The 26362-nt window shown below is 43.5% G+C and overlaps 1 protein-coding gene across 2 annotated transcripts in view; it reads right to left on the minus strand.

Moving 5' to 3' along the window:
• Positions 1-26362, minus strand: part of LOC127001212 (uncharacterized) — a 348018-nt gene that overhangs the window by 26367 nt on the left and 295289 nt on the right. The window lies entirely within an intron of this gene.

Here is a 26362-nt window from a genome sequence, read left to right on the forward strand (position 1 = left end):
GGAAGGAAGGACAGCTGAAGGAAGAGAAAGGAAGAGGAAGGAAGGGATGTGAAAGAAGAGAAGGAAGAGAAGGAAGAGGAGGCGGAGGGAAGAGTAGAGGGAAGATAAGGAAGAGGAAGGAAAAGAAGGAAGAGGAAGGACGAGGAAGGAAGGGATGCTGAAGGAAGAGAAGGAAGAGGAGAAGGAAGGAAGAGGAAGAGGAGGAAGAGTAGGAAGAGAGAAGAGAAGGAAAATAAGGAAGAGGAAGCAAAAGAAGGAAGAGAAAGAAGAGGGTATGGAAGAGAAGAAGGAGAAGGAAAAGGAAAGGTTGGTGAAGGAAGAGAAGGAACAGAAGAAGGAAAAGGAAGGAAGAGGAAGGAAGGAGAAGGAAGAGAAGAAGAAGGAAGAGGAAGGGAGAGGTAGAAAAGGTTGCTAAAGGAAGAGAAGGAAGATGACACATAAGCGAGAGTAGGAAGAGGAAGGAAGAAGAGAAAAAAGAGGAAGAAAGGGAGTCTCATTTTGCTGAAGGAAGAGAAGGAAGAGGATGGAAGAAGAAGTAGAAGGAAGATGAAGGAAGAAGAAAAGAAAGAGGTCTCATTTTGCTAACTTCCAACACACAAACATAACCCAACATCGTGAATGCAATGAAAAAAAGACACCAAAAAATATTCCTACCGAGCAGCCTCTCTCCCTCTCTCCCCTCCCCTGTCCCCCACACACCATAATTAAGAAAAACGGAGGAAAGCTACAGCCATTACCAGGGGAACATTATCATTACCAGGGAACGCAAAACACGCCTGCTAATGAACGCAAGCCTTACAGGAGGTCAGGGCGAAGAGGAGAGGGGCCGACGTGGCTTTGCTGGCGGACGGTGAGTTACCTGACCGAGCAATGGTCCTGTGCACGAAACAGCGACCACCTGACCTTAATTACAGGTATGCTAGAGATATTCTGAAGCTACGGGGGTGGAGGAGAAGAGGAGGAGAAGATGGTGATGATGACGGAGAAGAGGAACATGGATACATGGACGAGCAGGCAGCAGAAAGCCCATGGTTCATTGAAAGGCTGCCTGCTTTCAGTGATTTAATCAATCCTTCAGCCACAGGAGTGACCCGTGGAAAAGAATATAGAGCTTCTGAACGTACTCGTGGATATGTTTAGTTCATCCCTGACGTAGCAAAGTGACGATCAATGCGATCCCTAAAGGAGGTGATTGTCTCCGAGCTAACCACTTCTGCAGGAAGGCTGTTCCAATGGCGGACGACTCTGTTCGAGAAATAACTCCTGCCGATATCCGTACTGCATCGCTTCCCTTGGAATGTTTTACCGTTGTTTCTTGTGCTCAGGTTAGTTTGTAGCGTGAGGAGTTTGGAGTGATCGACATTGCTGAATTTGTTCAGGTATACTTGAAGACTTGTATCACGTCTCCCAGCAATTGTCTCTTTACCAACGTGAAGAGGCTTAGTCCCTTCTGTCGTTCTTGGTAAGGATGTGTCCTCAATGATGGTATCACTTTCGTAGCGCGTCGCGCTAAAATAACGTCACCGTGGATGCTGCTGCTGATGATGATGAGGAGGAAGAAGACGAGTATGATGATGATGATGGTTATGATGATAAAAGAGGAGGAGGAGGAGGAGGTGGAGGAGGAGGAGGAGAGAGAGATGGCTCTGGTTGTAGGATAGTGTTGTTTTCTGCCTCCCTCCTGCAGCAGCCCACACACCCGTCCTGGCCGTTGCAGTACACGAGTCAGCGTTTCCTCCCAGAAGGGAACGAATCTAATAGAAACGTAACTTATATTATTACTCGTACATTCCATTAAAACCCTTCTCACTGACACACTCACTCACACTCACTGACTCACTTCCTCACTCTCACTCGCTCGGTCGCGACAGAGCTTTTGTGAGTGTTTATTAGGCAAGAAATTTCACTCTATTGCGTAAATCAGACACCGCGGAAATATTGCCAGAGCGTGCATGAATATAAATACAAACATGAACACATATGTACTTTGATTAGCCCTGCCGTGTTTCGTTGGCCAAACATAAACAAACACACACAAAAAAACAGGCTACTTTTCAGGACCACTCCCTCCTCCTGAGACCCAAAGCCGGTCCCTCCACCAGTTTGTACCCAAGATATGGATATACAAGGTCGGCGCGCGGCGTGGGGACGAATGTTGTTGTTGTTCAAAGATTGTTTCCTCCCTATAGAGGGGAGAGCACGGGCCTTTGCCAACTGCGCCCCTTTGCACGTTGCCGACAGACAGAGCCGACCAAACCGGTCTGTCGACGAGGACTGGCGTGTTTCTTGCAATGAATATGAGCGGCATACCTAATTAATGTATATGCGAGCCCAGTCTGCGCAGTGAACGTCACGCGCGGACCGGCAAGAAGTTGGATCTGAGCAGGGTTCCGCGCGCTCCGAGGTCCGGTGCGGGTTTCAGCTTTTCACACAACCTTTCCTTGCAGTTTTCGCTTCTTGCATCCAATAGATAGATTTCATTTGTACTCTTTAAGAAAACTTGTTCTTCTTTGATTGTACTCTACATACATGTGCTTACAGTGCACGGATATTCGGGAAAGTACAGGTTTTTCGCGCTGTTATTTTTATTCTTATTTTTATTTTTTGCAGCTATTATTGTTTTTGTTTCTTATTATTGATGTTTTTTGTTTTTGTTTTCTTCTTTTTCTTGTTCTTCATCTTCTGCTTCTTCGTCTTCTTTTCCTTCTTCGTTTTCGTCTTCCTTTTTTATTTGCTAGTTTCTCACCCACACAAAATATTACAAATACCATTATTAAGTGTACTTACAATAATTATACAGCTTATACATATACCCTGCTATTTAAACATACATTTATGCTATGATATATACTTACACTTACATTAACACTACTTAAAAATATACATTACTATTGGAACATTCCCGAAATTGACCCCTCTTTCGGCCACCTCTTTGGATTCTTTTTGGGAGCAGCGAGTAGCGGACTTTTTTTTTGTTATTGTTTCCTTTTTTGTGTGCCCTTGAGCTGTCTCCTTTGTTATAAAAAAAATTACTTAACACCTCTTATAGATATACTTGTGTACTTAGATCTTGTTCGTACCCGTGTTAGGCCATTATTGTGGGGTGCCTAATATCAACGGTTTTCTGAGCGATCGAGTTTTCTACGGCGAGCGAGGCACTTAACTTCCAAGATAATATTTTTACTTTTTTTTTTTACAACAAAGGAGACAGCTCAAGGGCACATAATAAAAAACAATAATAAAACCACTACTCGCTGCTCCAAAGTAAAAGAGGCGGCCGAAAATCAATTCAGGAAGAAATCCTGATATATATACTGGTAGGAAGTTAACGTTTACTTGCCATCGTATACGCCTGTCTGTGGTTTTCCAAGTCATCGAGTTCTTCTATATGGGCAGCGAGGAATGCTTTTTTTTTTTTTTAATAGGAAAGAAAGCGGTTCAAGGGCAAAAAGAAATGGGAACAAAAAAGCCCGCTATTCAAACTCCAATTTTTTTTTTCTCTCTCTCTCTCTCTCTCTCTCTCTCTCTCTCTCTCTCTCTCTCTCTCTCTCTCTCTCTGTCTGTCTCTCTCTCTCTCTCTCTCTCTCTCTCTCTCTCTCTCTCTCTCTCTCTCTCTCTCTCTCTCTCTCTCTCTCTCTCTCTCTCTCTCTCTCTCTCTCTCTCTCTCTCTCTCTCTCTCTCTCCTCTATCTCTCTCTCTCTCTCTCTCTCTCTCTCTCTCTCTCTCTCTCTCTCTCTCTCTCTCTCCTCCTCTTGCTCTTCTTCATATATCTCCTCCTCCTCCTCCTCCATCATCATACTCTTCGTCTTTTTCCTCAATCAAACTCATAATCAAAATCAACTTCAACTTCCCAGCGAATGACTTTAACTTGCAACATGTCCAAAACTGAAAGACCGCTAATTGCAACGGTTACACTCATCAATATCATCACTCAAACATACCGATTTTCTCCCACCTGCAACTATGAAAACCGAATATAGATAAGAGCGTCAAGAGGTCAAAGAGAAACTCGATCAGCGAAAGGTTGCAGCTGAAGAAATGCATGAAAAAAGTTCCTCTCGTCATAACAAGAAGAGTTTTATGGGGCCCAGGCAGCTGATTCGCTTTGTCTCACATTTTATTAAGTAACTGAGCTTCAAAGACAATGCAGTAACGTTATGCTGAGAGATTATTGTGATTTGGAGGAGGAGGAGGAGGAGGAGGAGGAGGAGCTAGGAGAGGAGGAGGAGGAGGAGGACGATGAAATAGGGAAGTGTATGACATTGATTGAAAGCCCAACCATTAGCAGCTAGTATTAGTATTAGGAGGAGGAGGAAGAAGGAGGAGGAGGAGGAGGAGGAGGAGGAGGAGGAGGAGGAGGGAGGAGGAGGAGGAGGAGATGACGCGTTATCCAGGAGTGGTACAATGAGAGAGAGAGAGAGAGAGGGACAAAAACCAACTACTCACTGTAACGGAACAACAAATTCTCTCTCTCTCTCTCTCTCTCTAGCTATATCTTTGGTATTTTCTCTCTATTTTCTTCGGTATCTTTCTTCCTTTACAACATAAATAAAATAAATGATTAGATACTTTTTTTTTTTCTTCCTCGCCGCGCCGAAGTGTTTCTCTCATCTTCAAAGTACATTTACGTCGAGCATTTTACGAGCATTTTTAAACATTTAGGAGGCAAGAGTTCACGTTCCCACCCCACTCTCTCTCTCTCTCTCTCTCTCTCTCTCTCTCTCTCTCTCTCTCTCTCTCTCTCTCACACACACTGATGGAAGAAGTAAACGAGAATGGAAATGAAAGTCGAAGAGTAAAAACGAAAGGAAAACAAGCAAATTACTAAACGGGAAAGTAAACGAGGAATGAAAGCGAGGGAAAATAATGAAGAAGAAAATCGGAGGAACAGAAAAAAAATCGTTGTCATGATAGAAAGGATTTGTAAGCTGAGTGAAGACGAGAAATAAACAGGAATGAAATCGGAGGAGAAAGTAAGATAGTTTTGACACCTCCTCCTCCTCCTCCTCCTCTTCGTCGTCCACCGCTTCTCGCTCTTCCCAGCCCATCCTCCTCCTCCTCATCCTTCACCGTCTATCCATTCATCTCCTCTTCCTCCTCCTCCTCCTCCTCCTCTTCGTCGTCCACCGCTTCTCGCTCTTCCCAGCCCATCCTCCTCCTCTTCTTCCTTCACCGTCTATCCATTCATCTCCTCTTCCTCCCCCTCCTCCTCCTCCTCCTCTTCGTCGTCCACCGGTTCTCGCTCTTCCCAGCCCATCCTCCTCCTCCTCCTCTTCCTTCACCCTCTACCATTCATCTCCTCCGGCGCCGCCCCCGCCTCCTCCTCCTCCTCCTCTTCGTCGTCCACCGCTTCTCGCTCTTCCCAGCCCATCCTCCTCCTCTTCTTCCTTCACCGTCTATTCATTCATCTCCTCCTCCTCCTCCTCCTTCTTTACCCCCCCCCCGCCTAGATACCCTTTTAGCTATATTCATTAGCTCCTTTTCTACCGCCTCCTCCTCCTCCTTCTTCTCCTTACTTTCCTATTCTTCTTCTTCTTCCCCATAAGCAACCACCTCCCCTCCTCAGTATTCCCCCAAACCTTTCCTCCTCCTCCTCCTCCTCTTCTTCCTTCTGGTTCCTTTCCTCTTCTTCTTCTCCTGCCCCACAAGTAACCACCTTTCTCCCTCCTCTGTATTCCCCCAAACCTTTCCTCCTCCTCCTCCTCTTCTTCCTCCTCCCCAAGCCCTGCGAAATACCCCGGGAATCCCCTTCGCTCTAAGCTATGAAACCCGCTCATGTTGCTAACTTTGTGGGTTCTTTTTTCTTTCATCCCTTTCTTTATTTCCTCTTCCTTAACCTCATCTTCATCTCTCCTCTCCTCTCCTCCTCTCTTACCCTCTTTTTCTTCTCTCTTCTATCTCTGCCTTTCTGCTCTTCATTTCATTCGCCTTTCGTAGTTGAGAGAGAGAGAGAGAGAGAGAGACAATGTGTGTGTGTGTGTGTGTGTGTGTGTGTGTGTGTGTGTGTGTGTGTGTTATAAATGTGACTCTTGTATGCAGCGGGTTGGTTACCTGTTCGTTTTGGGTCTTCAGGTGGGTTGGAAAAAAGAACAGGAAGGAGGAAGAAAAGGGAGAGTACAGGTAGGAAGGAAAAGGGAGAGGAGACGAAGGTTGACTAAGGAAAACACTGGATAAAGAAGAAACAAAGGGATGAAGGAAAAGGAGAAGAGAGGTAACAGGTAGGAAGGAAAAGGGAGAGGAGACGAAGGCTGACTAAGGAAAACACTGGATAACGAAGAAATAAAGGGATGAAGGAAAAGGAGAAGACATGTAACAGTAGGGAAGGAAAGAAGAAAGAAGGAATGGATAAGGAAGAGAAAACAAAGGAATGAAATGAAGAGAAGAAAGGTAGAGATGGAAGGAAGGAGAAAAGAAAGAGTAAGAGAGGAGGAGAGGAGAGGAGAGATGAAGATAAGGTTAAGGAATAAGAAATAAAGAATGGAATGAAAGAAAAAGGAAAAAGTAAATATAGAAGAGAGGAGAAAAGAGAAAGAGAGTAAAAAAGGGAGGAAAGGAGACGAGAGAAAGATAAAGTAAGGAAAATAATGGATAAGAAAGAAAGGTAAATATAGATAAGAGGAAGAAAGAGAAAGAGAATAACAGGAGGGAAGGAAAGAGGAGACGAGAGGAAGGTTGATAAAGGAGAATGGGTAAGGAAGAGGAAGGAAATAAAGAAAGGAATGAAAGGAGAGACGAAGAAAGGTAACATGCGAAGGAAAGGAGAGGGAAAAGAATGGATGAGGAGGAAGAAACAAAGGAATGAAAGAAAAGAAGATAGAGAAGGTAAAACTAGAGGAGAGGAAGAGGAACAGGGAAGAAAAGGAGAGAGAGAGGAGAAAAAGGTCAATAAAGGAAAAGAATCGATGAGGAAGAAGAAACAAAGGAAGAAAAGAAAAGGGGACAGAGATAATAGAAGAGATAAAAGAAGATGGAAATAAAAGAAAAGGAGATAGAGAAGGTAAAACTAGAAGAGAGGAAGAGGAACAGGGAAGGAAAGGAGAGAAAAGGGAAAGGTCAATAAAGGAAAACAATGGATGAGGAGGAGGAGACAAAAGGAATGAAAGAAAAGGAGATAGAGAAGGCAAAAAATAAAAGAAGGAAGGAAGAGGAACAGGGAAGGAAAGGAGAGAGAGGAGAGAAAGGTCAATTAAGGAAAACAATGGATGAGGAAGAGGGCACAAAGGACAAAGAAAGTGAAGAGGAAGAACAAGAAGACAGAGGAAGAAAGTAAAATAAAGTTAAAGAGAAGAATGAAGAAGAAGCAAATAAAGGAAGAGGAAGAGGCGGAAGAACAGAGGAATAAGAGGAGAGGAGAATAAGAGGAACAAGTAAAGGAAATGAAGAGGAAAAACAAGAAGATAGAGTAAGAAAGTAAAATAAAGACCAAGGAGACAAAAATGAAATGGAGGAACAAGAAGATAGAGTAAGAAAGTAAAATAAAGTTAAAGAAGAGGAATGAAGAAGAAACTGAAGAAAGAGGAAGAGGCGGCAGAACAGAGGAATAAGAGGAAAGGAGAATAAGAGGAACAAGACAAAGGAAGCTAAGAGGAAGAATAAGGTAAGAAAAGAGGAGATAAAAAGAAGATAAAGAGGAGATGAAGAAGAGGAACAAAAACAACAACAACAACATATAAGGAAGAAGAGAGAAACAGGTGCATAAGAAGTTGAAGGAAGAGGAAGAGGAGGAGGAGGAGGAGGAGGAGGAAGAGGAAGAGGAGGAGGAGGTAATTCTTGGGTGAACCATAAAAAAAAAGAAGTACAGGCAAGGTGGCTGACCCGAAGAATGTGTGTGTGTGTGTGTGTGTGTGTGTGTGTGTGTGTGTGTGTTGTGAGGCCGCTTTTCAACTACGCAGCGCCTATTCAACTCTCTCTCTCTCTCTCTCTCTCTCTCTCTCTCTCTCTCTCTCTCTCTCTCTCTCTCTCTCTCTCTCTCGTTTGTGGTGTTATATTTTTCTATTTATTTATTTATTTATCGTTTGTTTGTTTGTTTGATTGTTTGTTTCTACTGTACAACGTAAAATAACCTTCGTAAATCAATATCTTTTAACGTTGTCTTTATTATTTTCTTTACTATTTTCTTGATCATTTTCTTTTTCTTTATTTTAATTTTTCTTTATTTTCTTTTTTGTTTTCTTTGTTTTACTTTTTCTTTACTATTTTCTTGATTTTCTTTATTTTCTTTCTTTATCATGTTCTTTCTTTCTTTTATTTATTATTTTCTTTCTTTATTTTCTGTATTTTCTTCTTCTTTATTTTCATTCTTTATTTTCTTTATTATTTCCTTTTTCTTTATTAGTTTCTATCTTTATTTTCTTTTTTATTTTCTTTATTACTTTCATTCTCTATTTTCTTTCATTATTTTCTTATGTTCTTTTTTTTATTATTTTTATTTTCGGTCAGATTAGCGGCTTTCCTTTCCTTTACTATTTTCTTTCTTTTTTTCATGATCATTTTCTTTATTTTCTTCCTTTACTTTCTTTTTTCTTTATTTTCAGTCACAGATTAGCGTCTTTTCTTTCTTTTCCTTAACTATTGTCTTTCTTCTTTTCATTATTATTTTCTTTATTTTCTTTTTTCTTTATTATTATTATTTTTCATTATCATTTTCTTTACTTTCTTTTTTCTTTATTTTTAGCCCCAGAATAGCGGATGGCTCCTCCTCGTCTAAGCCTTCTTTCCTATAAACAAACAAACACTCAACTTTCTTTTTACTCAGCTTGGGCTCAGAGTAATCTAACCTGTTGTCTTTTTTTGAGTTTCTTCTTAATGGCTATAAACTGCACCGTGCTTTGATTTTTTCGTTGTTGTTTTTGTTTTGTTTTTATATCAATGCCTAACCTAACCTGCTTATTTCTGGTTTGTTTTTAAGTACGAGCAACATCTATCCTACCCTCCTCTATTTCCCAAACCTTTTCTTTTTTTCGTCTTTTCTTCTTAATCATCTTTTTTTCTTCTTCATTTTTCTTTCTTATTTTTCCTTTTTTTTCATTTGTTCTTTTTTCATTTTTTTCCTTTTTTTCATCTTTTCTTCTTTTTTCTTTTTCCTTTTTTTCCTTTTTTTCATCTTTATTTTTCTTCATCTTCATAATCTTCTTCTTCTTCTTCCTCCTCCTCGTTTGTTATTTTCAGTTTTACATTTTCAGACACAAAACTTCTATACCTTTCATTTTCTTTAGTGACAAACAAACGTAGCTATACGCATTTTCTTTTGCCAACTTTCTACTTACTACTAAGCACTCTCTTTTGTTTTTCATTCTATTCTCCTTTTTATATTTATATTCTTCATTTTCCTTTTATTAACAAACGTACGTAGCCTATATCCTCTTTTTTGTCTACAGTCTACTTACAAATAAACTCCTACACGTTTTTCTCTACCTACAAATCATGGTGACACATAATATTTAAACAATGAAATAACTAAACTGACTGACTGGACTGGACTGGACTGGACTGGACTGGACTGGACTGGACTGGACTGGACTGGACTGGACTGGACTGGACTGGACTGGACTGGACTGGAGTGGACTGGACTGGAGTGGACTGGACTGGACTGGACTGGACTGGAGTGGACTGGACTGGAGTGGAGTGGAGTGGAGTGGAGTGGAGTGGAGTGGACTGGACTGGACTGGAGTGGACTGGACTGGAGTGGACTGGACTGGACTGGACTGGACTGGAGTGGACTGGAGTGGACTGGACTGGACTGGACTGGACTGGACTAAACTAAACTAAACTAAACTAACTAACTAACGTGTTCTTTGTGGATTTACGTCGGAAGTATAAGACGCTTCCACCATTCACCTTAATTATTTCCAAAGGTCGAAAAGAGAGTAATCGGGTTCTGATGCGTCTTTTCTTCACATTCATGGCGCGAAGACTTCATCACACTACCACCAGGCTCATACAACTACCCCTGGAAAGGCCCGACCCTCTTACGAAAGCCTTGTCATATGCGTGTGTGCTTAGGCGCCGAAGTGTTTGAGAATATGATCGTTACTACTTTTACTTCTCTCTCTCTCTCTCTCTCTCTCTCTCTCTCTCTCTCTCTCTCTCTCTCTCTCTCTCTCTCTCTCTCTCTCTCTCTCCGGGGATTTTCAGATGACACATTATTCCTAAGCATTCACTCTCTCTCTCTCTCTCTCTCTCTCTCTCTCTCTCTCTCTCTCTCTCTCTCTCTCTCTCTCTCTCTCTCTCTCTCTCTCTCTCGGCAGTATTTTCCGGGGATTTTCAGATGACACATTATTCCTAAGCATTTTCTCTCTCTCTCTCTCTCTCTCTCTCTCTCTCTCTCTCTCTCTCTCTCTCTCTCTCTCTCTCTCTCTCTCTCTCTCTCTCTCTCTCTCTCTCTCTCTCTCTCTCTCTCTCTCTCTCTCTCTCTCATAAGAACATAAGAACATAAGAACATAAAAGAACGTAGGAGTCCACAAGAGGCCGATAGGCCTGTACGAGGCAGCTCCTTTGACCCTAAGCTCCCGTGTATCTAACCCCACCTAATATCGCTGTCCATGAATTTATCTAGTCTATTTTTGAATGTGACAATTGTATTGGCACTCACCACATGACTGCTAAGCCTATTCCACTCATCCACCACCCTGTTAGTAAACCAATTTTTACCTATGTCCCTGTTGAATCTGAATTTATCCAGTTTAAACCCGTTACTTCGTGTCCTACCCGGTTCTCTTACCAACAAAACCTTATGAATGTCTCCCTTATTAAAGCCCTTCATCCATTTATAAACCTCGATCATGTCTCCACGCACCCTTCGCCTTTCTAGAGAATGCAAGTTTAACTGTTTGAGTCTTTCCTCGTATGGCAAGTTTCTCAACCCCTGAATCATCTTAGTCATCCTCCTCTGCACCGATTCTAACATTTTGATATCCATTCTATAGTAGGGTGACCAGAACTGAACCGCATAGTCAAGATGAGGTCTAACTAATGCTAAATATAGTTTGAGGAAGACTTCGGGGCTTCTGTTGCTTACGCTCCTTGAAATAAATCCCAGTACCCTATTAGCTCGATTTCTAACTTGAATGCATTGTGCCCTTGGACGGAGATCAGAGCTCACTAAGACCCTAAATCCCTCTCCTTTTAGACCTACTTATGAGAGTGTCCTTTAAGCAATAGTTATGTGAGGGTTGTTCCTACCTACACTCAGAATACTGCACTTCCCTACATTGAACTCCATCTGCCATTTATCCGCCCAGTCATATAATCTGTTGAGTTCACCTTGGAGAATACTAGCGTCCTGATCCGACTCAATTACTCTACCGATCTTGGTATCATCTGCAAATTTACTAACATCACTACTAATTCCTGTGTCTAAGTCATTGATATAAATAATAAACAAAGTGGACCTAATACCGAACCTTGTGGGACCCCACTCGTAACACATCCCCAGTCAGATCTTTTACCATTGATTTGCACTCTTTGCTTCCTATTGCTAAGCCACGCCTTGACCCAGTTCAAAACTTTACCCTCTACTCCGTGAGCCTGTAATTTAAGCAACAGTCGTTGGTGAGGAACTTTGTCAAACGCTTTACTAAAATCAAGATAGATTACATCATAATTTTCATCTCTGTCTACCGCCTCAAATACTTTATTGTAGAAGGACAAGAGATTGGTGAGGCATGACCTACCTTTTGTGAACCCATGCTGCGAGTCGTGAATTAAGCTATGTTTCTCTAAATGCTCCCGAATGTTCCTGGCTATTATGGACTCCAGCATCTTCCCTATAACCGATGTTAAGCTAATTGGGCGATAGTTTGAAGCAACTGACCTGTCCCCCTTTTTAAAAATCGGCGTCACATTAGATACTTTCCATAGGCTCGGCACATAGCCTCTCCCTCTCTCTCTCTCTCTCTCTCTCTCTCTCTCTCTCTCTCTCTCTCTCTCTCTCTCTCTCTCTCTCTCTCTCTCTCTCTCTCTCTCTCTCTCTCTCTCTCTCTCTCTCTCTCTCTCTCTCTCTCTCTCTCTCTCTCTCTCTCTCTCTTTCAGGGATTTTCAGATGACACATTATTCCTAAGCATTCTCTCTCTCTCTCTCTCTCTCTCTATCTCTCTCTCTCTCTCTCTCTCTCTCTCTCTCTCTCTCTCTCTCTCTCTCTCTCTCTCTCTCTTTCCGGGGATTTTCAGATGACACATTATTCCTAAGCATTCTCTCTCTCTCTCTCTCTCTCTCTCTCTCTCTCTCTCTCTCTCTCTCTCTCTCTCTCTCTCTCTCTCTCTCTCTCTCTCTCTCTCTCTCGGCAGTGTTTTCCGGGGGATTTCCAGATGACTCACTTTCTTCCTGAGCCCAGCGGGAGGCGGAAGGCGACACAGAGTCTTCTTCAAGTATTTGGCGCTGCCCTGAGCCCTCGAGTGGAGACGGAGGCGTTTGTTTTATCTTTACCATTAACATCCGAGAATGCCACCTGAATATTTAGTATCGTCCCACTTATACCGTCAAGGCCATCGAAGGGGCCCCTCTCGACGGCCTTGCTACGGTGCCGGAGCAGAATAGGAGAACAGAACAGTGGGAGTAGAAGAAAGAAGGAGAACAGAACAGTGGGAGTAGAAGAAAGAAGGAGAACAGAACAGTAGAAGTAGAAGAAAGCAGAAAAGGAGAACAAAATGGTGCGAATAAAAGAAAGAAGTAAAGGAGAACAGAACAGTAGGAGTAGAGGAAAGTAGAAAAGGAGAACAAAACAGTAGGAGTAGAAGAAAATAGTAAAGAAGAACAGGAGGAGTTGAAGAAAATAGTAAAGAAGAACAGAACAGGAGTAGAAGAAAGCAGAAAAGGAGAACAAAATAGTAAGAGTAGAAGAAAACAGGAAAGGAGAGCAAAACAGAAGGAGTAGAAGAAAACAGAAAAGGAGAACAAAACAGCAGGAGGAAAACAATAGGACAAGATCAACAGAAACATCCCCGCAACCAATCCAACATCAATTTTTCCTCATCCAGACTCTCATTGTGATTGTGGGACTGTGCCTGGCTGGGACCATCTGGGACCCTCGCTGCGCCCCTCCCTTACCCTGCCTACCTGCCTGTCCCTGCACCTGGACCAGCATTCTTAACGAGTCGGCGTCTCAGTTCGTCTGTTTCAAAAGCCCCTTGTAGAAGTTGCCGAGATTTTCATGGACTACTTTGTGATCCCAGTGATAGTTTTACACGACCTAAACTGGAAAATCACCCATGAAAGTCTGGTTAATCTTCTCTGTGGCCTTGGGAAACAGTCTTCATGGGCGTCCGATCCGTTTGATGATATGGACCCTCCCTCCCGGCCACGCCCGCGCCTGTTGCCAACCCTTACCCCTTTGAGCACCCTCCCAGCAGCAGCTCCTCCCTTAACCCTATCCGATCCGACGTTTTCAAATTTTCGCGCCTGTAACACCTAGCGTCGTACTCATTTATCCGAACAACGGTAACGCTCACGAACACTTAAGTACTGGTACCGAGTCAACAGTGTAAAACAATAATGAATAATGAGTGAAAAGAAGCAAGTGGAAAGTAAAAAAAAACGGGGGTATAAAAAGTGAGGGGAGGCCAGACATGTGCCCCTCGGATCGAAAAGGGTTCAAGGGTCCGATGTCGTTTTTTTAGATGGCCAGTTTTTTCCCCTTTTAAGTTGAATAAGCAGTGGCGTTCCGCAGGGCTTTCTTCTACCTCCTCCGGGATAGCGTGCCAAGTTACGAAACCGTGGGCCCGGGTTCGAATCCAGGCCGGGTCAGTCAGCGTGCAGTTCACCCAGCTCTTCATAATCCCTTGCGGGCTGGTAGTTCAATGCGTACCTGGGAAGACCTTGGGAAAGTAAATTATGGTAATCCCGGACGTCACCGCGGCCTGGTGGTGTCCCGCGGTGATGGTTTTCCCACCAAAGGGTCAACGCGACGGAGTTCAGCGCCGGAGCCACGCGTAGCTACGGCGTATGCACACAACCTTACTTGTACCACTCTCTGTATCTCTACTTGTCATCGATGCTCTTCCCCAGACAAACTGTTCTATCCACTCATGCCGATGACTGCTCTGCTTCACTCCTGATCGCCGTGCACTGAGAGAGAGAATAAAAGTTTCGCCCATCCATGTGTCCAGCCCGTAGCAGGGAGCAGGGAGCCGACTCTGAGGCTTGGAGTAATTCTATTTACAATTCAGTTATTTTTTTAGGTTCGGATTAGGTAATTGTAAATCTAATTGGTATACTAGTAATAGAAATTGTAACATTATTTGAGTCTTATGTTTATATTTATATGTCTATAAAGAATTTGTACTTGTAATCTACTGTTCAGAAGCAAAACGATAAATATTAAATCATGTAAATATTACATTGCTATATTAAACCCCTAACTGTCATCCGGCGGTCCGAGGTTCATGCCCTGCTGAGGCCGATGGTGTTATTGTTTTCCCTCCGCCGGGACAGGTTAGTGCCCCCCGGAGGGAGGGGGGACGGGGGCGCCTGCAGCATGAAGCCACGCCCGTACCCTAAGACCTGCGCTCATATTCTCAAGCATTTCAGGGCTCCCACACTTACACTTAATAAGGTTTCCGTGGAAGTTGTGTGTATTTTCATGGCTAGTTTTACAGACCTAGAGATAGTCTGGCCAGGCCTCTGCACCATGACCGTGAAGAACACTCATGGCAACCCGACGAATCTCCTTTGTGGACCTTGGAAATATTTGTTGTGCGAGCCGAGTGTCTCAGAATACGGGCCCAGTGTCGAGGAGGTTTTATCTCTCCTCATCTTTCCTCTATTCTCCTTTCCTTTCCTCTCCTCTCCTTTCCTTTTCTCTCCTCATCTTTCCTCTATTCTCCTCTCCTTTCCTCTCCTTTCCTCTCCTCTCCTCATCTTTCCTCTAATCTCCTCTCCTCTCCTCTCCTTTCCTCTCCTCTCCTCATCTTTCCTCTATTCTCCTCTCCTTTCCTCTCCTTTCCTTTCCTCTCCTCATCTTTCCTCTATTCTCCTCTCCTCTCCTCTCCTTTCCTCTCCTCTCCTTTCCTTTTCTCTCCTCATCTTTCCTCTATTCTCCTCTCCTTTCCTCTCCTTTCCTCTCCTCTCCTTTCCTCTCCTCTCCTCTCCTTTCCTCTCCTTTCCTCTCCTCTCCTTTCCTTTCCTCTCCTCATCTTTCCTCTATTCTCCTCTCCTCATCTTTCCTCTATTCTCCTTTCCTCTCCTCATCTTTCCTCTATTCTCCTTTCCTCTCCTCATCTTTCCTCTATTCTCCTCTCCTCATCTTTCCTCTATTCTCCTTTCCTCTCCTCTCCTGATCTTCACACGCCTTTTATTCCCTTCTTCATAATTATTCCCTGTTCATGTTTTTTTTTTTTGTGGTCATCTCAGTCATTTTTTTTCTCGCTCATCAATTATGTGCATTTTTTTGTTTTCACTCTCGACCTTTCCTTTCCATTCCTTCATACTTTCTCTTAATTTCTCTTCTTCCTTCTCTTACGTGTACGTCCACTTTCTCTCTGGTTAATCTCTCTCTCTCTCTCTCTCTCTCTCTCTCTCTCTCTCTCTCTCTCTCTCTCTCTCTCTCTCTCTCTCTCTCTCTCTCTCTCTCTCTCTCTCTCTCTCTCTCTCTCTCTCTCTCTCTCTCTCTCTCTCTCTCTACCTATCTACTCATCTTTAACATAATTACGAAATATTAATGATACGAAAATAGTCATAGACAACAATTATAATGATGAAAAATACTAATGTTAGGCTATAGTATTTTTAACGAGAGTGAGAGAGGTGAGTCATGGTGAGTCTTGTCAAATCTGGCTGTAGCTGGTACTGGGCACCTGCGGCTTTAAGTGAGGGTGTCTCTATAGCCTACCTGGACGGTCATAGGAACATAAGAACATAGGAACGTAGGAGTCTGCAAGAGGTCGGTAGTCCTGTACGAGGCAGCTCCTTTGACCCTAAGCTCCCGTGTATCTAACTCCACCTAATATCGCTGTCCATGAATTTATCTAATCTATTTTTTAATGTGACAATTGTATTGGCACTCACCACATGACTGCTCAGCCTATTCCACTCATCCACCACTCTGTTAGTAAACCAATTTTTGCCAATGTCCCTGTTGAATCTGAATTTATCCAGTTTAAACCCATTGCTACGTGTCCTACCCGGTTCTCTTACCTACAAAACCTTATGAATATCCCCCTTATTAAAGCCCTTCATCCATCCATCCATCCTTTGAGCATCGTCAAATCCTTTACCCCCCAATCTCGTGTCGGCGGCAGCCCTTACAGGAAAGAGCCAGGAAGGTCAGTTCGTCTTTCTTCCTTCCCTTCATCTCTTCTTTTATTTCATGTTCGTCCACTTCCTCTTCCATGTTTATCGTCTTGCTCTTTCTCTTTTTTTTTTCTCTCTTTTTCGTGTTTTCTCGAATGATGTTTAAGAGGAGGACAGATATTGCACAGGAAGTGGGCGCTTCAAACTGGCTAACCACACTACCTATCAGGGCAAAAGGCTTCAACTTAAACAAAAAAGAATTCACTGATGCCCTTGGCCTCAGGTATGGCTGGCCAGTGGATGGGCTCCCAAACATGTGTAACTGTGGCTCACCCTTCAACCAAAATCATGCCATGACATGCAAGAGAGGAGGTTTCGTCTGCATGAGACATGATGAAGTAAGAGACGTAACAGCTCAGATGCTGAAAGAAGTCTGCCACGACGTGACTGTGGAACCCATGCTGCTCCTTCTGCAAGGCGAACACCTCGCCAGACGCACCGCTAATGTTTCGAACGAAGCACGAGTGGATGTTAGCGCCAGAGGGTTTTGGACTCGTGGACAAAGGGCATATTTTGACATAAGGATCTTTGATCCCATGGCCCATTGCCACAGAGACCTGACCCTTGATGCAGCCCACAGAAGAAACGAACAGGAGAAGAACAGAGCATATGAAGAAAGAATACAGAATGTGGACCAGGGCTCCTTCACCCCGGTAGTATTCACGACGGCAGGAGGGATGGGACCAAGGGCGCAGAGCTTCTACGCAAGACTCGCCGAAACACTGGCGGATAAGAAACAGCAGCCAAGAAGCAGTGTGGTCGCCTGGATGAGATGCAGGCTGTCCTTCTCCCTCCTGAGGTCAGCCTTGGTCTGCCTGAGAGGAACCAGGTCACCTGCACCCAAAACAACCCGCATTGCCGACCTGGACTTTGAGGCGACGGTGGTTGATAGTCGTATCAACCACAAGCTCTGTTAGCTTAAAAGTAATATGTTTAGTAAGGTTTGTAATATTCAATAAAGATGGTTGTCGGCCACAGTCATTGGCGAGGTGGGGCCAATGAATTGCTTTGTGAAAGGATATGAGAAAAAATACCGCTCACAACGCAACTCTAATGGATGGAGGCCCGTTCAAAAAAAGAAAAAAAGAAGAAAAGTAGTGGTAGTAGTAGTAGCAGACTCATAATAACCTTGAGGTGTGCACAGCAAGCAAGCAAAAGACAAACACAACCTTCCATTTCTTTATTAATAACATTCCGGGTATAAAAAAACATTCAAAACAATTTCACACGTGTAGCGCCAGGCTGCAATAAATAACACTAATTTATCGTCGATTCAGAACGCTCTCAGCACCAAAACCTCAGTGGTGGTGGTGGTGGTGGTGGTAGTGTCCGTGTCCGCCGTAGCCGCCGTAGCCGCCATGTCCGTAGCCTCCATGCCCGAAGCCGTGTCCTCCATGTCCGAAACCGCCGAAACCACCACCAAATCCACCAAACCCATGTCCACTGTGTCCTCCATATCAACCATAGTACCCCATGCGGCTTGGGTCAGCCTCTGCGTCAACCTCTGCGTCAGGGATTGCGACAGCCACGGGGATGGGCAGGGCTTCGGGGTCGGGGTATGGTAGTGCCGCCGCGAGGGTCACCAGCAGGCACAGTCCCACGATCAGAGTCTGCGGGAGAGGAGAGGGAGGTTAGGTTAGGTTAGGTTGGGTTAGGTTAGGTTGGGTTGGGTTAGGTTAGGTTGGGTTGGTGGTGTGCTGTGTGTTACTTTTCATCTTTTTCTTCTTGTTCACTTCCTATTGTTCTCTTCTCCTTTCCCTCTTTCTTCTACTCCTCCTGTTATTGTTTTCTTCTTCTTGGCCGCTTCCTACTGTTCCTTTTCCTAAATTTTTCCCTTTTCTTCTTTCTTCTACTCCTACTGTTATTGTAGCTATTTTTCCCTCCTCCTAGTTCCTTTATACCACCTCCCTACTGGTTCACCTTCTCCTATTATCTGTCTTCGTTTTATCCTCTTCCTCCTTATTCTACTGATCTTCGTTCCTTTCCTCCTACGACCAAATCCCCATAACCAAAGCAAGTTTTTTTTTTTAATGTTAACATCTTTGCTCGTCCTTACACAACTCTTGTAGGTGAAAACTAACACGGAAAACATTGAACTTAACCTTTCTTCTTCTAAAGCAAACACTAAGGCAACATAACAAACAAACTAGAGAGAGAGAAAAAATGTTAAGGATACTAACCTTCTGCAGACGAGGACCAAATGATTCTCCTTGAGCTACAGCGCTTCCTAGGTCTGTCTGTCTCTGGAGGTGTCAAAAAGGTGTCTGGCCTCTGCACATGTTCAAAATTTTATATACAGCTGGGAAAGGCAGGGGGAAAGCTGGGTGAGAGTCGGGGGCGGACGGGAAAACAACAGCGAGGGAAATAAAAGTTGTTGCTGTTTAGTCTTCTTGTTCCTATGCCGTCTGCTCTTCTCCTCTTTCGCCTCCTCCTCTTGCACATTCTCCTCCTCCTCCTCCTCCTCCTCCTCCTCCTCCTCCTCCTCCTGGAACTCTTCTGGCGGTCTTTCGATTTCTTTCTACTTGTATCTTTCTCCTTTTTCTGTTCTTACATATTCTAAACGGATAATTTTTCTTCTTTCTTCCTCTTCTTCGTCTTATTCTTCCGCTACTGTGGCCTCTGCTTTTTTCTTCTTCTCCGTCTTCTTCTGCATCTCCTTCTTCTTTTTCTTTTTCTTCTTCATCTACTTCTTCTTCTTCATGCTGTTGTTGTTGTTGTTGTCGTTCATCTTCCTCTTCCTCTTCATCTTTCTTCTTTTTTTTTCCTTTTTTTCTTCTTCTATTCTTCTTCTCCTTCCTACTTCTTCTTCTTCTTCTTCTTCTTCTTCTTACTATTACTATGCAAATACCATCTCGCTCTGTCTCTCCTCTGTCGCTTTCCTCCTCCTCCTCCTCCTCCTCCTGATGGGGCAAACCGTTGAACTGTCATACAGGGCTCGACCTGTATACAAATTTACTAGAAAGTGATTTACATTACCACGTTCAAGAACCGACTCGGAAAAATAATATATTTGACCTTATCTTTTCAACGACAGCTGATCTAGTTAACGAAGTAAATGTTGGTCCAATTTTTAGTTCTAGCGATTACCGAACACTCACGTTCAGCATCAAGATGAAAGAAAGGAAAGTAACTTCTAGCAGGGTTGGCATGATTAAAATCAAATGATTTTAATCATGCGATTATAATCGATTATAATCACAGAAAAAATCACCGATTAAAATCAAAATCCTTTAATTTCAAATATAATGAGCATTGTTTGCTCATTATATTTAAAATTACAAAACATTACATTTAAAAGTACAAAACTGGGATATCTTAGTTAAAATATGTAGGGAACACAGTGATGACGCTGAGCAACAGATAATTAGGAAGGTCAATGACAAGGCATTGAAGAGATCTGCTGAAGATTATTTTGAGAGACTCAAACCAATTGCAGTGACAGACTTCAACGTGAAGATCATTAGCGATGCAGTAGAAGTTTGGTTCAAACTTGAATGTGATTTGCAGGAATGTTTAACAGAGCAGAAAGATTTGGATAAGTTACTAAAGAGGAAAAAATCAGCACTAACACTTGCTCATTACTTAGCAAATTTGGTTGACCCTTGGTATCAGGGTAAGTGTCTCACTGCTGAGGAGATTGATAGAGCAGAACATTATGTGGAAGAAAATTTTCCCCCAGTTTCTTTCAACATTAATGAGCTATCGAGGAGAGTTCATGCTTTTCAAGCATATGCATTTTAAACCTGATGTAAATACCCTATCACCACTTGCTTGGGGCAAACATTTTCATGAGATATTAAAGACTGTGTGGTGGTGCCTACCCAGTTACATACAGCTGTTGCTTCCTCAGCAGGAATTGAAAGAGTCTTTTCAACCTTTGGACTTGTGCAATAAAAAAATGGAAACCGTCTAGGTAATGAAAAAGCATCAAATCTTGTTTCTGTGTTCAGCCACTTTAACAAAAACAGAATCATTTCCTCTGATGCCCCAAACTTATCTTGGTACCTTCCATGTATCTGATAGAAATGATGAAAGAAAGTGTAACCCTGCCTGTTATATCTTTTATATTTTGCATAAATATCACATGTGTATAATGTATTTCATAATGAAACAAAGTGTTCTTTTACACAGACAATAACTAAAATGCAATGTGTTAACATTTTATAAACTTGTAGCCGAATGTAAGCTCATATATATTGTTGCATCTTTTTTCAAGCGTTTATGATTTTCAAAGCTCAATATTTTTTTTAGTAAATATCCTACAATATTAGAATGGATAAAAAGTTTACAGTAGTCATTTCTTTCCTTATGGTCATCTTCAGTAAATAATGCAGGTATCAAGTGTATAATAACCTTTTCATACATATTCGGGCCAAATTATTCCCACAGCAAAAAGAGAGAAAAAGCATGTTTTACACATAAACACGAAAAAATTCATTACCAAACAACAGATTAAATGTGAATTATTGAAAAACGCAAAAATATCAATTATAATAAAAAAATCGATTACAAAAAAAAAATCTGATTTTAATAAAAAAATCTGACTTTTTATTAAAAAAATCTTATTTTTTTCCAACCCTGATTCCTAGTAAAGAAAAGGTACCTGATTATCAGAGAGCGAATTTCGTAATACTCCGATCAATCCTAAGTAATTCTGGCCGGACTGTAATTTCGACGGGAACAGATATTGATAAGTCTTGGGGGGCCTTCACCACAATATTGAACAATGCCATAAGCAAATGCGTACCCTATCGTAACTGATGTTCAACTTTTAAGAAGAAACCCAAATGGTGGAATAACGAACGAAATTCAGAATAGCCTATCTCTTAAAAAACGCGTATACAGTAGATACATATCAACTCAGAATGAGACTGACAAACTAGAGTTGGACAGAATTCGCTGCACAACCAAGAAATTAATAAAACGAAGCAAGAAAAATCTTGAAGAATATATAGCGGAAACGAGTAAATCTAATCCTAAAGAATTTTTTAGCTATGTAAATAATAAAAAGTCACTCACTTGTAGTATCGGACCGCTTGCTAATGATAATGGTAACCACACAAACGATGAAAATGAAATGGCTACAATCCTAAATAACTTTTTCGCATCCGTATTTACAGACGAAGATTGTTTATCACCTCAACCGCCGGAGGTTAAAAGGACCGAAAAGATTTTAAATGGCGTGCTCATCGTAGAAAGTGACATTTTACGCACAATTGAAAAGATTAAAGTAAGCAAAGCTCCTGGTCCAGACAGAATTACCCCTAGGATCTTAAAAGAAATCAAACATCAAATTTGTAAACCGCTCTTTACCATATTCAATAAATCTTTAACAGCTGGAAAAGTTCCGTCGGATTGGAAACTAGCAAATGTCACACCAATTTTCAAAAAGGGGGACAAGTCTCATCCAGGAAACTATCGACCAATTAGCCTGATATCGATTGTTTGTAAGTTAATGGACTCTATCATTCGCGACAACATGGTAAAATTTTTTGAAGAAAATAATGTAATAAATAATTCGCAACATGGCTTCCGTAGTAAACGTTCGTGTTTAACTAACTTACTTGATTTTTTTCATTATATTTTTGAGGTGTTCGATGAAAACAGAGCAGTAGATATAATATATCTAGATTTTCAAAAGGCATTTGATAAGGTCCCCCACAAACGGTTGCTCAGCAAACTATTGGCGCACGGTATCTCGGGTAACATTCACAATTGGCTTGTGGACTGGCTCTCTGAGCGGAAACAGAGAGTAGTTCTGAATGGTGTTTCATCTACCTGGCTCGACGTCAGAAGCGGGGTACCTCAAGGATCAGTGCTTGGTCCCATGCTCTTCTTAATTATGTTAATGATATCGATGATGGCCTCACTTGCAAAGTATCAAAATTTGCTGATGACACAAAAATTGCTAGTAAAGTAACTGCGATACTCGACGAAGAAGCTTTACAATCAGATATAGATCGACTTGCACGTTGGGCCAATCAATGGCAAATGAAATTTAACGTTGACAAATGTAAAGTGTTACACATCGGAAACAATAGCAATCGCGTTCGGTACGTAATGAATGGCCAACAACTTTCTGCAGTAAGTAAAGAAAAGGATCTTGGAATCACTATATCAAGCGATTTAAAGCCCAGTCAGCATTGTTCAGAGGTAGTTAAAACCGCAAACAAACTGGTTGGCTTCATCGGACGAGTCTTTAGTAATAAATCGGAAAAAGTAATATTAAAACTGTATAATTCCCTGGTTCGACCCCATCTAGAGTACTGTGTACAGTTTTGGTCTCCTTATTACAGAAAAGACAGAAAAGTTAGAACGGGTTCAACGGAGAGTAACAAAAATTATTCCTAGGTTGAGAAATTTGTCATATGAACAAAGGCTAAAAGAAGTAAAGTTATTCAACCTATCAAAACGAAGAATGCGAGGCGATCTAATAGAAGTATTTAAAATGTTTAAAGGATACAGTAATATTAATATTACAATTGATCGATCAAATAGAACAAGAAGAAATCACAATTTGAAGATAAGTGGTAAAAGATTCTCGTCGCACGAAGCCAAACACTTCTTCAATCGAGTCGTTAATGTTTGGAATTCTCTACCCTGTGATGTCGTTGATAGTATAAGAGTTACGGCCTTCAAGAATAGATTAGACAAGTATTTTGAATCCAACCAGCAACTAAGATATTATTCATTGTCGTAAGAACGTTAAATTCTTTCGAATACTGGTGTCCTTGTCCGTTTTTATCGCCCGGTTAGTGGTAGCAGTAATGGAAGCTCTTTCCTCTTCCCTACATAAATTCCATGCAGTTTTTCCATGCTGCATGTTTTTTTTGTCCTTTCCTGCCAGCTTTGGCTGGAGGGATGGGGGGGTGGGAAGGAGCCTTCGCCTTTGCTGTCCTTCATCTTCCACCTTTGATTAGATAGTCAGTGTAGCTTGTCACAAACAGACTCGTAAGGACCATAAGGTCTGCTGTTGTTTGTTCTTCGTTTGTGTTTCTTTGTTCCTCCTCCTCCACCTCCTTCTCCTCCTCCTCCTCCTCTTGCATTATCAAGTGACCTGTGTATGCGCTTTGCATCCTCACCCCCCCCCCACCCGAGAGAGAGAGAGAGAGAGAGGGGGGGGAGGGGGGAGGGGGGGGGATACCCAGAAGGCTTCTGGCCCCGATGACCTCAGCCCGCACCTGCTGAAGCAGTGTGCCCACGAGCTGGCTGCCCTCTCACCACAGTCTTCTCTGCCTGCCTCCGGGAAAACATCTGGCCATCAACGTGGAAAGAGGCTCGAGTGGTTCCCGTCCACAAGAGGAGCTCCAGGTCTGACCCCAAAAATTACCGGGCCATTTCCCTGCTTTCTGTGGTGGGGAAAGTGTTCGAGAGGGTTGTGGCAGACGTTGTCTGTCGCCATCTCAAGGACAATTACCTCCTCTCGGACCAACAGTTTGGGTTCAGACCTGGCCGGTTCGCCTCTGATCTGCTCATGCTTCTTACCAAGAGCTGGCAGGACGCCCTTGACGACGGCCTGGACACTGTCGTGGTGGCCCTGGACATAGCGGGTGCTTTCGACAGAGTTTGGCACGGTGGCCTCCTCGAGAAGCTCCGCGCTAAGGGCATCCAAGGCGACCTCCTTCAGCTCCTGGGAGACTACCTGCAAGGAAGGACGCTCCAGGTCGTCGTTAACGGGCAGGCGTCCGAGTCCTTGCCAGTGGAGGCATCAGTGCTACAGGGTTCAGTGGTGGGGCCAGTCCCGTGGAATATTTACGTGGACGACCTTCTCCAACAGCTGCCGGCAATCTCAGCTTACGCTGATGATTGCACTCTCTCCTGCACCTACCCCCGGCAAGACAGTGGGCGAGCTGCTGATGAGGTCAATCAGCAGCTGGAAGTGCTACAGGAGTGGGGTGCCCGCTGGCAGGTGACCTTTGCCCCGGAGAAGACCCAGGCAATGGTGGTCTCTCGATCCCCCACTGCCGGGCCAGCAGTGGAGGGGAAGCTAAGCTTTGGTGGCGTACCCCTCCCACTCCAGGAATCCGTCAAGATTCTGGGAGTGGAAGTGGATCGAGGGCTACGGTTTGACAGCCACATCAAACACATTGCCCAAAAGGCCTCCCACAGAGTCTCCTGCCTGCGAAGGGTGGCCAGCTTCCTCGACAGAAAAGGGAGGCTCCTGCTCTACAAGGCCCAGATACGGCCTTACCAAGAGTACGCTGCCCTCTCTTGGATGTCGTGTGCTGCCTCGCACAGCGGGAGACTCGACAGCATCCAGCGACGGGCGCTGCGACTGGTGGATGCTGCAGACCCCCCAGCCCAGACGGAGACTCCCAGCTCCGTCGATTCGCTGGAACACCGCAGAGACGTCGCAGCGCTTGTTGTTCTCCACAAAGCACAGGTGCAGGAAGTGCCACACCTGGCGGGACTACGTCAACCTCCGAGAGTCACCACGCGGGACACGAGAACGGTGCTATCCCGTGGTGACGCAGTGGAGGTGCCACGTTCCCGCACCAGCCAGCACCAACGCACCTTTGTGAGTAGAGTCTCCCGGATGTGGAATGTGTTCACGGCCACCGTCCCTCACGTCCGTGGGATGAAGACACAAGAAGTTAAGCTGGCGGCCCACCACTGGAGAAGCACACTTCCTACCCCAATGACACTTTAATAACAGTGCAGTGTGTATATATGACAGTGCAGTGTGGATATATGTGAATGTTAATAATGTATGTTTTTATTTTTAGATATTTTTTCTTTTATATAGACTATGCCCTTTGAATAGGCAGTACATGGCAGTGCACCTTTGAGTCTGTAAATATATATGTATGTTTAAAAAAGAGAGAGAGAGAGAGCAACAAATTACACCTCCTCCCTTTTTGTGCCTTCGGGAAAAATTTCATATCCCGGGAGTGAGAGTTCGGATATTAGATGTATAGAGTTGGCCCAAGTCTCCGTAATGGCCAGACCGTCGGGTTTTTCTACTGCAATATACGCACTAAATTCGTGCCTCTTGGGTATCAAGCTACGAGCGTTCGTGTACAGGACAGAGATATGACTCCTGTTTTTTTCGCCTCGAGCAACTGTGCTTCGCCTACTGGACATGTTTCTGGTGCATTTGTTCTTATGTGTCCCGTCGTCGCTTCGGTTTGAATGGTCAAGGGCTGCCGGTGCCGCTCCCTCGGATACCGTTTTTTCCAAGTAGCCGGAGGTTGCCTCGTTCAACAGTCTTCCAAGTCGCGCTGATCCCACCTCACTCAAGTGGAGGCCGTCCTCACGGAATAGGTACGGGCGCTAAATGAAGTGATCCCAAGCATTAACGAAAGCTACGTCTTCGTCGACGCAAAGCTTTTCTAAACTAGTGTTGACGCTGAATGCCTTGTTATAAAAACTGGGAAGCGCGTTTACTTTAGGGAGAATCCCGGACATAATATTGTTACGTGACTTTTCTTTGTATACGCGAATGACTCGTCGATATTTAAACACAATGTCTTCAGGTCGCGCTGTCTGAATGTTATTTGTACCCGCGTGAATCAAATACAGAGTGTCAGGTTTCGCGCGTTCCGTGACGACGTCTACGGCGGATGCTATATCCTCCAACCTAGCACCTGGCATGCAAAATCGCTTCCTTGTCTTTGTGCTGCGTCCGCAGAACTCGGACAACTGTCCACGTACAACGCTGTCACCAATGAGCCGCACATCGATGTTTGGCTCGTCCGCGGTGCCGCAGAACTGACTTTGATCTCTACAAACCGTGACGGGAGAAGCGACTTTTGACGTCTGATGGACGCGCGGGTGGAAGAGTGGGTAGATGCGGAGGAGGAGGCGACGGTCTGGGTGGAGGAGGAGGAGGAGGAGAGCGACAGAGGAGAGACAGAACAAGAAGGAATTTGCATAGTAATAGTAATAGTAAGAAGAAGAATAATAATAATAGAAGAAGAAAAAAGAAAAAAAAGAAAAAAAAATTATGATAAAGAGGAAGATGAACGAGACCATCACCACCACCACCAATAACAACAACAACAACGACAACAGCATGAAGAAGAAAAAGCAGAAGAAAAAGAGAAAGAAGAATGAGATGCAGAAGACGGAGAAGAAA

The sequence above is a fragment of the Eriocheir sinensis genome, chromosome 20 (genome assembly GCF_024679095.1).
Source record: "Eriocheir sinensis breed Jianghai 21 chromosome 20, ASM2467909v1, whole genome shotgun sequence".
Lineage (NCBI taxonomy): Eukaryota > Metazoa > Arthropoda > Malacostraca > Decapoda > Varunidae > Eriocheir > Eriocheir sinensis.